The sequence below is a fragment of the Salmo salar genome, chromosome ssa09, assembly GCF_905237065.1.
Source record: "Salmo salar chromosome ssa09, Ssal_v3.1, whole genome shotgun sequence".
In the NCBI taxonomy this organism is placed as follows: domain Eukaryota; kingdom Metazoa; phylum Chordata; class Actinopteri; order Salmoniformes; family Salmonidae; genus Salmo; species Salmo salar.
Genome location: NC_059450.1, coordinates 34,970,001 through 34,983,966, shown reverse-complemented (window position 1 = coordinate 34,983,966; position 13,966 = coordinate 34,970,001).

Below are 13,966 nucleotides of genomic sequence, written 5' to 3'. Positions count from 1 at the left end.
GTTGCTGCTACCGTCTCTTATGACCGAAAAGAGCTTCTGGACATCAGAACAGCGATTACTCACCTCTAACTGGACAAATATTTTTTCTTAAGCAAGTCCGACGCGAAGGATATACTGCTTTCTCGAGACCAGGCCCAAATCCCCGTCATTCGCTTGAAGAAAAGACTGAGAAAAAGAGGTCGGAGGTCAGGGTGTGAGAATTCGTAGGCGAGTGAGTAAACCTCCACTACTATCTGTACTATTGGCCAACGAGCAATCATTGGAAAACAAACTGGATGATCTACGATTAAGACTATCTTACCAACGGGACATTGAAAACTGTAGTATCTTATGTTTCACCGAGTCGTGGCTGAACGACGACATGGTTTATATAGAGCTGGCTGACTTCTACGTGTTTCAGCAGGACAAAGCAGCTACGTCTGGTAAGACGAGGAGCAAGGGTGTGTGTCTATTTGTCAATAACTGCTGGTGCGCAATGTCTAATATTAATGAAGTCTTGAGGTATTGCTCGCCTGAGGTAGAATACCTCATGATAAGTTGTAGACCACACGATCTACCAAGAGAGTTCTCATCTGTATTATGCGTACCTGTCTATTTACCACCACAAACCAATGCTGGCACTAAGACCTCACTCAACGAGCTGTATAAGGCCGTAAGCAAACAAGAAAATGCTCATCCAGAAGCGGCGCTCCTAGCGGCCGGGGGTACCAGTGACTCGCTCAATATGGACATAGTCAGATGACGCTGATGCTGCGCTACAGGACTGTTTTGATAGCACAGACTGGAATATGTTCCAGGATTCGAAAGGCTGGTCATGGCTCACATCAACACCATCATCCCGGAAATCCTAGACCCACTCCAATTCGCATACCGCCCCAAAAGATCCACAGATGACACAATCTCAATCCCACTCAACCACGGCCCTTTCCCACCTGGACAAAAGGAACACCTATGTGAGAATGCTGTTAATTGACTACAGCTCAGCGTTCAACACCATAGTTCCCACCAAGCTCATCACTAAGCTAAGGACACTGAGACTAAACACCTCCCTCTGCAACTGGATCCTGGACTTCCTGACGGGCCACCCCCAGGTGGTAAGGGTAGGCAACAGAACATCTGCCACGCTGATCCTCAACACTGGGGCTTCTCAGGGATGCATGCTTAGTCCCCTCCTGTACTCCCTGTTCACCCACGACTGTGTAGCCAAGCATGACTCCAACACCATCATTAAGTTTGCTGACGACACAACAGTGGTAAGCCTGATCACCAACAACGATGAGACAGACTACAGGGAGGAGGTCAGAGACCTGGCAGTGTGGTGCCAGGACAACAACCTCTCCCTCAATGTGAGCAAGGCAAAGGAGCTGATCGGGAACTACAGGAAAAGTCGGGCAGAACATCCACGGTGCTGTAGTGGAGCGGGTCGAGAGTTGCAAGTTCCTTGGTGTCCACATAACCAACAAACTATCATGGTCCGAACACACCAAGACAGTCGTGAACCTTTTCCCTCTCAGGAGACTGAAAAGATTTGGCATGAGTCCCCAGATCCTCAAAAAGTTCTACAGCTGCACCATCGAGAGCATCTTGACTGGTTGCATCACCACCTAGTATGGCAACAGCTCGGCACTACAGGGGCCAAGCTTCCTGACATTCAGGACCCATATCCTAGGTGATGTTAGAGGAAGGTTAAAAAACATGATCGAGCGCACACCCAGAAAAATTGGTTTGTGTGGAGGTGCTGACTAACGGCGAATAAACTATCAAAAGAAAGAAAGTCGCACACTCCATATATAAACTCCCAGTAATTTATTGGGTATTTACCAACATTTCGGCATCACTGTGCCTTCTTCAGGGTAATGCCATGAATACTTGAACCGGGTTAGGTAGACAAACATACAGGTACAAAAATCCCTGTTTGGGGTATCATCACATGCAAGACCAAGGGAGTAATATATCAAATCACTTGTTCATGTGGAAATGCCTACGTAGGACAAACAAAAAGACAATTAAAGCAACGCATAGCTGAACACCGCAGCTTAATCAGGTGTAAGAACATTGACTATCCAGTAGCAGCTCACTTTGTTGAAGCTAACCATCCAATCTCCTCCCTCAAATACACAGGCATTGAGCATGTTGCTCTACCAAGGAGAGGAGGTAACATCGAGATCCTACTAATATAAAGGGAGGCTTACTGGATATCCTATCTAAACACATTGACCCCTAGTGGTCTGAATATTGACTTTGACTCAGGCCCTTCTTATGAACAACTCTTTCTTTTATGAACAAGTCTTATAAATTGATACATTCTTTCTACAGCTTATGAGCGTACACCTAAAAGGTTCCCCCTGTTGATGATGCTCATTATACATTAAGGTTGAACCAAAAGATTACATGTAACAAATATGAAATGAAATACGAAACAATTAAATATGTGAAATTGAATTAAACAAGAATGTATGTTGATGCTAACATGATGTACAATATTCAATTATGTTTCTATATGATAACAATAGCCTAATATATTTAATATGCCATAAACTATTGCTTTGTTAACAGTTTCACTAATTCATTCTAATTAACTTAATCATTATGACACACCCCTCAGTATTGTCATTGGTTGCACTAATTGTACTGTTTGTCTACATAACCTGGTTCAAGTATTCATTACATTACACCGAAGAAGGTACAGTGATTCCGAAACGTTGGTAAATACCCAATAACCTCTCTAGGGGAGGTGGGACGAAATCGTCCCACACTATTCAACAGCCAGTGACAAATCAGAGCGCCAAATTTAAAACCACAAAATGTCATAATTCAAAGTTCTCAAACATAGTACTATTTTACACCATTTTATAGATACACTTCTCCTGAATCGAACCACGTTGTCCGATTTCCAAAAGGCTTTACAGCGAAAGCAAAACATTAGATTATGTTAGGAGAGTACATAGACACAAAAAAACACACAGCCATTTCCAAGCAACTAGCATGCATCACAAATACCCAAAACACAGCTAAATGCAGCACTAACCTTTGATGATCTTCATCAAATGACACTCCTAGGACATTATGTTATACAATACATGCATGTTTTGTTCAATCAAGTTCATATTTATATCAAAAAACAGCTTTTTACATTAGCATGTGATGTTCAGAACTAGCATACCCACCGAAAACTTCCGGTGAATTTACTAAATTACTCACGATAAACGTTGACAGAATACATAACAATTATTTTAAGAATTATAGATACAGAACTCCTTTATGCAATAGCTATGTCCGATTCTAAAATAGCTTTTCGGCGAAAGCACATTGTGCAATATTCTGAGTACATAGCTCGGCCATCACGGCTAGCTAATTTGACACCCACCAAGTTTGGGACAACCTAAACTCAGAATTACTATTAGAAAAATTGGATTACCTTTGCTGTTCTTCGTCAGAATGCACTCCCAGGACTTCTACTTCAACAACAAATGTTGTTTTGGTTCCAAATAATCCATAGTTATATCCAAATACCGCCGTTTTGTTCATGCGTTCAGGTAACTATCCAAACGGTGACGTGCGAGCGCATTTCGTGACAAAAAAAATAAAAATATTCCATTACTGTACTTACAAGCATGTCAAACGCTGTTTAAAATCAATTTTTATGCTACTTTTCTCGTAAAATAGCGATAATATTCCAACCGGGCAACGTTGTATTCATTCAGAGAGAGAAAGAAAAACATGGAGAAGTCTCGTGAACGCGCATCTCAGTCTCACAGTCCCCAGGCTGACCACTCAGCAGACACCCCTCAGCAGACACCCCATTCCACTTTCTGGCGGCTTTAGAGAGGCAATGGAAGTCTTAGAAAGTGTCACGTTACAGCACAGATGCTGTAATGTTGATAGAGATGCAACAGAACGACAACAAATTGTCAGACAGGGCACTTCCTGTATGGAATCTTCTCAGGTTTTGGCCTGCCATATGAGTTATGTTATACTCACAGACACCATTCAAACAGTTTTAGAAACTTTAGAGTGTTTTCTATCCAAATCTACTAATTATATGCATATTCTAGTTTCTAGGCAGGAGTAGTAACCAGATTAAATCGCGTACGTTTTTTTATCCGGCTGTGAAAATACTGCCCCTATCCCAAAGAAGATAAATTACTGGGAGTTTATGTATGGAGTGTGCGACCAAGTCTAGAATCCAAAGGCCCCTTAACAGCTTCTAGCCCCAAGCCATAAGACTGCTGAACATTTAACCTGTTATGGCTAGGGGGCATTATTTTCACGGACGGATAAAAAACGTACCCGATTTAATCTGATTAGTACTCCTGCCCAGAAACTAGAATATGCATATAATTATTAGCTTTGGATAGAAAACACTCCAAAGTTTCTAAAACTGTTTGAATGGTGTCTGTGAGTATAACAGAACTCATTTGGCAGGCCAAAACATGAGAAGATTCTGTACAGGAAGTACCCTGTCTGACCATTTCTTGGCCTTGTTGATTATCTCTATCAATTACAGGGGATCTCTGCTCTTACGTGACACTTTCTACGGCTCACATGGTCTCTCAGAAGGCGGCAAAATGCTGAATCGTGGCTTTGTAGGCTCTGGTTGAAACAAAGTAGCGCGTTTGGGTAGTGGCTGGTTACAGTACTGTGAGACTCAGGCTCGTGCCCGCGTCGACCGAAAGCTTTGTTTACTTTCCTCTGTTTAGCTAAACGGACATTCCCGGTCGGAATATTATCGCTTTTTTACGAGAAAAATGGCATAAAAATGGATTTTAAACAGCGGTTGACATGCTTCGAGGTACGGTAATGGAATATTTAGAAATCTTTTGTCACGAATTGAGCCATGCTCGCGACCCTGATTTACCATTTCGGATAGTGTCTGGAACGCACGAACAAAACGGCGCTATTCGGATATAACGATGGATTATTTTGGACCAAACCAACATTTGTTATTGAAGTAGCAGTCCTGGGAGTGCATTCTGACGAAGACAACAAAGGTAATGAAACTTTTGTAATAGTAAATCGGAGTTTGATCAGGGCTAAACTTGGTCGGTGTCTAAATGGCTAGCCGTGATGGCTGGGCTATCTACTGAGAATATTGCAAAATGTGCTTTCACCGAAAAGCTATTTTAAAATCGGACATATCGAGTGCATAGAGGAGTTCTGTATCTATAATTCTTAAAATAATTGTTATATTTTTTGTGAACGTTTATCGTGAGTAATTTAGTAAATTCACCGGATGTTTGCGGGGGGTATGCTAGTTCTGAACGTCACATGCTAATGTAAAAAGCTGGTTTTTGATAGAAATATGAACTTGATTGAACAAAACATGCATGCATTGTATAACATAATGTCCTAGGGTTGTCATCTGATGAAGATCATCAAAGGTTAGTGCTGCATTTAGCTGTGGTTTTGTTTTTTGTGACATTATATGCTAGCTTGAAAAATGGGTGTCTGATTATTTCTGGCTGGGTACTCTGCTGACATAATCTAATGTTTCGCTTTCGCTGTAAAGCCTTTTTGAAATCGGACAGTGTGGTTAGATTAACGAGAGTCTTGTCTTTAAAATGCTGTAAAATAGTCATATGTTTGAAAAATGGAAGTTTTCGGATTTTAGAGGAATTTGTAATTCGTGCCACGCCCATCATTGGATATTGGAGCAGGTGTTCCGCTAGCGGAACGTCTAGATGTAAGAGGTTAATGAAATGGCTACCCGGACTATTTATATTGACACTGCTGCTACTCGCTGTTTATTATCTATGCATAGTCACGTTACCCCTACCTACATGTACAAACTACCTCGACTGACCTGTACCCCCCACATTGACTCGGTACCGGTACCCGCTGTATATAGCCTTGTTATTGTTATTTTATTGAGTTACCTTTTTATTTTGTTATATTTTTTTAACTTTAGTTTATTTAGTAAATATTTTCTTCACTCTATTTCTTTAACTGCATTGTTGGTTAAGGGCTTGTAAGTAAGCATTTCACGGTAAGGTCTAGCTAGACCTGTTGTATTCGGCGCATGTGACGAATATAATTTGATTTGAACCTTTCCTTTTACACTATAGATAATTGATCTGATATTAGTAAGATTAATGCCATAACTATAAACATTGCTCAATAAATAAACAGAGTAAATGTTCCTATACTTCACAGAAACACACATACAACTATGAGAAACCTATCTATTCATGAGGCAGACACTACAGTTGAAGTCGGAAGTTTACATACACCTTAGCCAAACACATTTAAACTCAGTTTTTCACAATTCCTGACATTTAATCCTAGTAAAAATTCCCTGTCTTAGGTCAGTTAGGATCACCACTTAATTTTAAGAATGTGAAATATCAGAATAATAGTAGAGAGAATGATTTATTTCAGCTTTTATTTCTTTCATCACATTCCCAGTGGGTCAGAAGTTTACATACACTCAATTAGTATTTGGTAGCATTGCCTTTTAATGGTTTAACTTGAGTCAAACATTTCGGGTAGCCTTCCACAAGCTTCCCACATTAAGTTGGGTGAATGTTGGCCCATTCCTCAAGACAGAGCTGGTGTAACTGAGTCAGGTTTATATTCCTCCTTGCTCGCACACACTTTTTCAGTTCTGCCCACACATTTGCTATAGGATCGAGGTCAGGGCTTTGTGATGGCCACTCCAATACCTTGACTTTGTTATCCTTAACCCATTTTGCCACAACTTTGAAAGACAGCTTGGGGTCATTGTGATGAAAATAATGATGAAAATAATCATGGCCTCTAAACCTTCAAGCTGCATACTGGACCCTATTCCAACTAAACTACTGAAAGAGCTGCTTTCTGTGCTTGGCCCTCCTATGTTGAACATAATAAACGGCTCTCTATCCACCGGATGTGTACCAAACTCACTACAAGTGGCAGTAATAAAGCCTCTCTTGAAAAAGCCAAATCTTGACCCAGAAATTATAAAAAACTATCGGCCTATATCGAATCTTCTATTCCTCTCAACATTTTTAGAAAAAGCTGTTACGCAGCAACTCACTGCCTTCCTGAAGACAAACAATGTATACTAAATGCTTCAGTCTGGTTTTAGACCTCATCATAGCACTGAGACTGCACTTGTGAAGGTGGTAAATTACCTTTTAATGACTTCAGACCGAGGCTCTGCATCTGTCCTCGTGCTCCTAGATCTTAGTGCTGCTTTTGATACCATCGATCACCACATTCTTTTGGAGAGATTGGAAACCCAAATTGGTCTGCATGGACAAGTTCTGGCCTGGTTTAGATCTTATCTGTCGGAAAGATATCAGTTTGTCCCTGTGAATGGTTTTTCCTCTGACAAATCAACTGTACATTTCGGTGTTCCTCAAGGTTCCATTTTAGGACCACTATTGTTTTCACTATATATTTTACCTCTTGGGGATGTCATTCGAAAACATAATGTTAAATTTCACTGCTATGCGGATGACACACAGCTGTACATTTCAGTGAAACATGGTGAAGCCCCAAAATTGCCCTCGCTAGAAGCCTGCGTCTCAGACATAAGGAAGTGGATGGCTGCAAACTTTCTACTTTTAAACTGGATAAAACAGAGATGCTTGTTCTAGGTCCCAAGAAACAAAGAGATCTTCTGTTGAATCTGACAATTAATCTGGATGATTGTACAGTCGTCTCAAATAAAACTGTGAAGGACCTCGGCGTTACTTTGGACCCTGATCTCTCTTTTGAAGAACATATCAAGACTGTTTCAAGGACAGCTTTTTTCCATCTACGTAACATTGCAAAAATCAGAAACTTTTTGTCCAAAAATGACGCAGAAAAATTAATTAATCCATGCCTTTGTTACTTCTAGGTTGGACTACTGCAATGCTCTACTTTCCGGCTACCCGGATAAAGCACTAAATAAACTTCAGTTAGTGCTAAATACGGCTGCTAGAATCCTGACTAGAACCAAAAAAATTGATCATATTACTCCAGTGCTAGCCTCCCTACACTGGCTTCCTGTTAAGGCAAAGGCTGATTTCAAGGTTTTACTGCTAACCTACAAAGCATTACATGGGCTTGCTCCTACCTATCTTTACGATTTGGTCCTGCTGTACATACCTACACGTACGCTACGGTCACAAGACGCGGGCCTCCTAATTGTTCCTAGAATTTCTAAGCAAACAGCTGGAGGCAGGGCTTTCTCCTATAGAGCTCCATTTTTATGGAATAGTCTGCCTACCTATGTGAGAGACGCAGACTCAGTCTCAACCTTTAAGTCTTTACTGAAGACACATCTCTTCAATAGGTCCTATGATTAAGTGTAGTCTGGCCCAGGGGTGTGAAGGTGAACGGAAAGGCTGGAGCAACGAACTGCCCTTGCTGTCTCTGCCTGGCCGGTTTCCGCTCTTTCCACTCGGATTCTCTGCCTCTACCCCTATTACAGGGGCTGAATCACTGGCTTACTGGTGTTCTTCCATGCCGTCCCTGGGAGGGGTGCGTCACTTGAGTGGGTTGAGTCACTGACGTGGTCTTCCTGTCTGGGTTGGCGCCCCCCTTGGGTTGTGCCGTGGCGGAGATCTTTGTGGGCAATACTCGGCCTTGTCCCGGGATGGTATGTTGGTGGTTGGAGATATCCGTCCAGTGGTGTGGGGGCTGTGCTTTGGCAAAGTGGGTGGGGTTATATCCTACCTGTTTGGCCCTGTCCGGGGGTTTCATCGGATGGGGCCACAGTGTCTCCTGACCACTCCTGTCTCAGCCTCCAGTATTTATGCTGCAGTAGTTTATGTGTCGGGGGGCTAGGGTCAGTCTGTCACATCTGGGGTATTTCTCTTGTCTTTTCCGGTGTCCTGTGTGAATTTAACCTCTTACATCTAGACGTTCCGCTTGCGGAACACCTGCTCCAATATCCAATGAGAGGCGTGGCGCGAATGACAAATTCCTCAAAAATACAAAAACGTCAATTTTTGTGTACAGTAGTGTTTGGGGCGGTTGTTTACGGTCATTTTTGTTGGTGGTTGTGTGTGGTAGTGTTTCGGGTGTTGTGTACATTAGTATTTGGGGGTGGTTGTGTATGGTAGTGTTTGGGGTAGTTGTGTACAGTAGTGTTTTGGGTGGTTGTGTTTGTTCGTTTTTGGGGGTGGTTGTGTTCGGTTATTTTTGGCGGTGGTTGTGTGTGGTAGTGTTTGAGGGTGGTAGTGTGTGGTAGGGTTTGAGGTTTTTTGTGTGTGTTAGTGTTTGAGTGTGGTTGTGTGTGTTTGAGTGTGATTGTTAGTGGTAGTGTTTGGTTGTGTACAGTAGCATTTGAGGGTGGTTGTGTGTGGTAATGTTTGAGGGTGGTTGTGTTTGTTAATGTTTGAGGGTGGTTGTGTGTTGTCGTGTTTGGGGTGTGTGTGTGTGGTAGTGTTTGAGGGTGCTTGTCTGTGGTAGTTTTTGAGTGTGGTTGTGAACAGTACTATTTGGCGGTGGTTGTTTGTCGTAATGTTTGAGGGTGGTTGAGTATGGTAGTGTTTGAGTGTGGTTGTGTTGGGTTGTGTTTGAGGGTGGTTCTGTGTGGTATTGTTTGAGGGTAGTTTTGTGTGATAGTATTTGGTTGTGTTTGAGGGTGGTTGTGTTTGGTAGTGTTTGATGGTGCTTGTGTGTGGTTGGTTGTGTCTGATGGTTGTTGTGTGTGGTATTGTTTGGGGGTGGTTTTGTTCAGTAGTATTTGAGGGTGGTTGTGTGTTAGTGTTTGAGGGTGTTTGTGTTTGGTAGTGTTTGATGGTGGTTGTGTGTTGTTGTGTTTGAGGGTGGTTGTTTGTGGTAGTGTTTGAGGGTGGTTGTGTCTGGTAGTGTTTTGGGTGGTTGTGTGTGGTAATATTTTATGGTGGTTGTGTACTGTGGTGTTTGGGTGGGGCTGTGTTTGGTAGTGTTTGAGGGTGGTTGTGTCTGGTAGTGTTTTGGGTGATTGTGTGTTGTAGTATTTGAGGGTGGTTGTGTACGGTAGTGTTTGAGTGTGGTTGTGTTGGGTTGTGTTTGAGGGTGGTTGTGTGTGGTATTGTTTGAGGGTGGTTGTGTGTGGTATTGTTTGAGGGTAGTTTTGTGTGGTAGTATTTGGTTGTGTTTGAGGCTGGTTGTGTTTGGTAGTGTTTGACGGTGCTATGTGTGGTTGTGTTTAAGGGTGGCTGTGTGTGGTAGTGTCTGAGGGTGGTTGTGTGTGGTATTGTTTGGGGGTGGTTTTGTTCAGTAGTATTTGAGGGTGGTTGTGTGTTAGTGTTTGAGGATTTTTGTGTGTGGTAGTGTTTGAGGGTGGTTGGGTGTGGTAGTGTTTGGGGTGGTTGTGTGTGGTGGTGTTTGGGTGTGTTTGTGTACAGTGGTGTTTGAGGGTGGTTGTGTGTGGTAATGTTTGAGGGTGTTTGTGTTTGGTAGTGTTTGAGGGTGGTTGTGTGTGGTAGTGTTTGGGGTGGTTGTGTGTGGTAGTGTTTGAGGGTTGTTGTGTGTGGTAGTGCTTTTGGGTGGTTGTGTGTGGTAGTGTTTGAGGGTGGTTGTGTGTGTTTCTGTTTGAGGGTGGTTGTGTATGGGATCCCCAGTTCCCTCTGACATTGTCAGTGTCAGCCTCAGATCACTTTAATCAGAGAGAGGATATGCATGATAAAAACGGATAAGGGACTTTAATCAAAAAAATTCGCTGGCCTGGAAACGTGACACACTCCGACAAGCACGCCTCATCCCCGCGGCACCACCGTGTAACTGGCAAGGCAAGTCTCCACCATGAATATGCATGCGGTGGTGTTGGAGATGGAGGAGGAGGCTAGGTAGCACATTTAAAAAGGCCATTGTTTGTTCATCTGTACAGTGTAGGGTGACCAGAGGAAATTTCTTAACAGACGCTGCTCGTATGTGTGTTGATGCTGTATGTACTCACATGGCTCTACGTGTCATGGACAGTATTCACATGCACAATACATACTACATACACATATACCAGGGGTAGTCAACTCTTACCCTACAAGTTCCAAAGCCTGCTGGTTTTCTTTTCTACCTGATTATTAATTGCACACACCTGGTGTCTGAGGTCTAAATCTGTCCCTGGCTTTGAGGTCCAGAGTTGAGATTTAGGGACATATACAGTACATCAGCGGCGATTGGTTTGTTATTTTTATTACAGCATATTGGATGACTCTCATTCATATTCCTAGAACCTAGCCTATGAATGAATGTTTACAACGTAGGTGCACACAGATCCAAATTTTGGGGGAGGTGACAGACAGTGACACATTCAATACCGCCTTGCACACTCTTGCCTGCATCTAGCTGATATAGGCGGTAATCGTTAGTCCAACAGTTGCAAACAAGAGTTTCTATTGAACAAATTACAGGTATGTTTATCCCTGTTCTTTTCAATTTTTTCAACAGAATCGGCGAAATGAATTTACCCCGATGACGCCTAAACACAGTTCACATTCATAGCAGCCACGTTGTATTCCTTCTCACATCAATGCGCTCTCCTCCTCTCACCTTTTACCTTCACTTGTAGACTTCAAAGCACAACACGTCAGCTGTCTGTGACCAGGCGAAAAAAACTTTCCAACCCAAACCATATCATAACCGCTACACACAGCCTACACCGTTGTCACCATATTAGCTAAAGTAACATCATAGTTACGTCATAGCTAATAGAACTAACGCGTTAGTAAACCTGCTACAATCATGCAGTAATGTTACAGAGTACAGTCAGTAAGAAGTTTAGCAGTTACATCGGCAGACTCCGGTGGCAATAAATTAGTAAAATCAAAAGCGTACCTTTACTTGGAACTGTTCCAGTGTTGTGTTGTATAGTCATAGCCAGCTAGCTAATATAGCATCCCTTGGTTTGAGCCAGGTGTTTGAGTAGGCTAATCTAGCTAGCTGCATTTGCTAGATATTTGAAAGTGAAAATGACGAAATCTCTCTCTCTTTTGCTTTTTCACTTTTGAAGAAATTAATTTGTTCAAAACTATTGTCTTTCTCTCTGTTTGAGTCAACAACTCACCACATTTTATGCACTGCAGTGCTAGTGTAACAGTATAGCTTCCGTCCCTCTCCTCGCCCCAACCTGGGCTTGAACCAGGGACCCTCTGCACACATCAACAACTGACACCCACGAAGCATCGTTACCCATCGCGCCACAAAAGCCACAGCCCTTGCAGAGCAAGGGGAACAACTATTTCAGGTCTCAGAGCGAGTGACGTCACCCGATTGAAACGCTATTAGCGCGCACCACCGCTAACTAACTAGCCATTTCACATTGGTTACACTAGCTAGCTGTAGCTTATGCTTTTAGTACTAGAGTCATTCTCTGATCCTTTGATTGGGTGGACAACATGTCAGTTCATCCTGCAAGAGCTCTGATAGGTTGGAGGAAATCCTCCTGAAGTTATCATAGTTACTGTGAAAGTTTATGGAAGGGGATCCATGAGCCTCCTAGGTTTTGAATTGAAGTCAATGTACCCAGAGGAGGACGGAAGCTAGCTGTCCTCCGGCTACAACATGGTGCTGCCCTACAGAGTGCTGAAAAAGGCCACTGTAGACCTTCATTGCCAAACAGTGTGTTTTCATCAATTATTTGGTGACGTGAATATATTTAGTATAGTTTTATCTAAAAGGGATAACTATTTTTATTTTTGTGAAATTCATTGAGGAAGATAGTCCTCCCCTTACTCCTCTGAGGAGCCTCCACTGCAGTACATAATTCTTGAAATTTTACAGCAGACATCAGTCATGAGCATTCCTCGTCTCCTTGTCTATGTGTCGGTAACTAGTAGTTAACTACTTTCATGTTCTCCAAGTGTATAGCTGTTCACCTGTGTATAGAATACACACAAGTCCTACTGCTGCATGATGACTGGCTTTGCCCAAAACAGTTGTATGTTGCACATGCCTACGTGTAAAGATTTGAACATGATCATACAATATGAATCACCACTTGACAGGATTAGAAGAATGCTATTCATTCAGTTTTGTTCATTATGACACATACTAAAATTGTTCTTATTAAACCGATTTGAGAAATTTGAATGAGATTATAGGGTACACGCTAAGTTTAGGAATCTGCACGCGTATAACCTTGTGAGTGACGCAAAGCTACTAATCTTGACTGCAGTGTTGACAGTAATTTGAACCTGCCATTGTGAAGAGGGAGAGGGAGTTCCACAGGATTAATGGACCTGACCGCCTGGCCCCTCTGACTCCATCAAAGGCCCGAAGCTGTAAGACATGGCTGTTGTTGTGTGTGTGTGTGTGTGTGTGTGTGTGTGTGTGTGTGTGTGTGTGTGTGTGTGTGTGTGTGTGTGTGTGTGTGTGTGTGTGCATCTGCGTGTCCGTGTGTGTGTGTGTGTGTGTGTATGTGTGTGTGTGTACATTGAGACGCAGCACTAAACACAGACACGGTGTCAGTGTGTGAACGAACAGCAGATGGCCTCTGAGCACTAGTCTTTACTGTGTGTGCCCAGCTCCTCTCCACAGCTTCTCTCCTCTCTCCTCTGTGGTCTGTTTGAGCAACAGTATGGACAGATGTGGATTGGCACTCCTAGGATCCTCATGCAATCTCTAGCACATCAAAGCTAATGAAGGATGCTCAAGTGCCATTGAAGGGGAGAAAGAAGAGAAAAAAACACTGTAATAATTGCTTCTCCAGCTATGCTAATTAATTAGCACATACATGCATTTCAGAGCAGGTCAAACATGTAGAGCAGATGGTCTTTAAGAAAACATGTATGGGCATTCAGCAGTATTAGAATAAAATAAATACAACATACTGCAGTCTTAAAAATACAGGCACTGCTATTTGCATAATACATTGGTTGGAGTGTTGAAGGGAATATAGACAATTAACCATTTGATGTCAGGGACCTTTTTAATGGTAAGAGTTTCTTGAGAGGGTCTCTGCTATATAACTGCAATTGGTCAATATAATTATAGTGTCTATTGATACTTTGATTACCCTCAACGTTTTTGTGATCAGTACAATAGACAACACATTATTACTACA